Genomic DNA, 1693 nt, shown 5'->3' with positions numbered 1-1693 from the left:
TACGTCCCGAGCCGAAACCACATAGAGCCCCAGCACGCTGATGCCTCCGGGCAGCAGGCGGTCTACTTGTTGAGCGACTTCTTGCACCCAGTCGACCGATACGTCACTGAGTCCGGTTGTGGCCTCCCCGTTTTCACTCTCGGACGGAATGGGCACTGCAGCCAACACGAAATCTCCGACATTCGAGGGGCTCACTTGGCCCACTAGCAGCCCCAACTCGAAAGCTGATGTTGCATTCTTTGACCAGAACTCAAGCACTTGGTTATCGACGACAACTTGGCGGGGCTCACTCATGGCGTGTAGCTCTTGTAGCGCTGTGTCGGGAGTGTCGTCGACTTCACTTCGAGGATGATGCGTGGCTTTGACTCGGATTCTCTTGGTGGTCAGTGATTGGTAGATTGAATCTGAAGGAATTAATTTGAGTGGCTGAAAAATGCTGCGGTTTTTATTTCTATGTAGTGAAACTCTTCACTGCACCATTTCAATCAGAGGTCTTATATGTTTTTCAACGACATGGCAATGGTTTGTTTCATATTCATAGCATGTTTACAATGCTAGGTTTATCAATAATTACTAAAATTTGTTGCTTCTACACGAAACTTGGTCTAGTTTCAGAAATCGTTTTTACAAATGCGTGCGATTTTCGAATGCTTCTTGTACATGAAGGTCTAAACCTCTGCAGTGGAGAATTATCGCAAAGCAACAACCATCCTCTCTTGATGATTCGTCTTCAGCTCCAAGTAAAACATGTATCAACAGTCGGTCAGTGGCAGCGCGCAGTGCCTGACTCATTTGCATTTGCTTCAACATCAGTGCCGGGTTGACGAGCCAGCTCCGAGACTACAATATGATATGATGCTAGTTAGCGGATCCGATATATCACTTGCTACCGTGTGCATGTAGTGAACACGCTGGCAGCCTGTCACGCTCAGTTCTCTAGCGACAGAAGCGGCAATGGCATCAAGTGAGGAATACGGCTTTGCAGCAGCATCGACATAGTCGAGAAACACTCGATTAAACGGTACCGTAAAGCAAGGCAGCTAGGGAAGTCGCTGTGTAAGTCCTCGTTACGCAACGTCAGAATGGATCGACCAGGGAGTAATTTCACGCAAGGGGCATGCGGCAAGCACCGGAATCGCCAGTGCTTGCCGGTGCCGGTGGCTCGATCAGGCCCTGCTGTCCAGTGGACAGTGTCCACACCGACGCGGCTGATTCCCGCTCGGCAAACAGTGTTTGCCAAACACGCAGAAGAACCTCGCTGACCACACATCCGATGTCATCGCTTTTCAGATCTCGGAGACAAGTGCATTCCCTCGGTTTACACCAACCAACACTATGAATTCACTGGCACGAATCATGCCATGCCGGTGCTTGTTCGCCGCTGCTATGCCAAGTTGGCACTGCCAACGCTCCTACGCTGCTCAGCGGCGCAGCCGGTGCCCGGGAAGGAGAGCCACGCCAAACAGGAGGGACCTTGCTTCGTCTGCCTTGGTTGACAAGGCCGAAGCAGCGCAGCGGAGACTTTGAAGCGGGACTCGTCTGCATTGGAGACTGCAGGACTGGCCAGCAAGCGCGGCCCGGAAATGGTGCCGTTCTCTTAACTTGTTTGACGCCGGTTTTTCGGCGTCGAAGACGGGCGGGACGCTATTGTCGAGTCGCGACGTGGCGCCTCTGCCCTTTGCGTTGCAGCCAT

Source organism: Phytophthora parasitica (assembly GCF_000247585.1).
Source record: "Phytophthora parasitica INRA-310 unplaced genomic scaffold supercont2.15, whole genome shotgun sequence".
In the NCBI taxonomy this organism is placed as follows: Eukaryota; Oomycota; class Peronosporomycetes; order Peronosporales; family Peronosporaceae; genus Phytophthora; species Phytophthora nicotianae.
The sequence above is the reverse complement of the archived record's forward strand: the minus strand, read 5'-3'. Positions refer to the sequence as shown.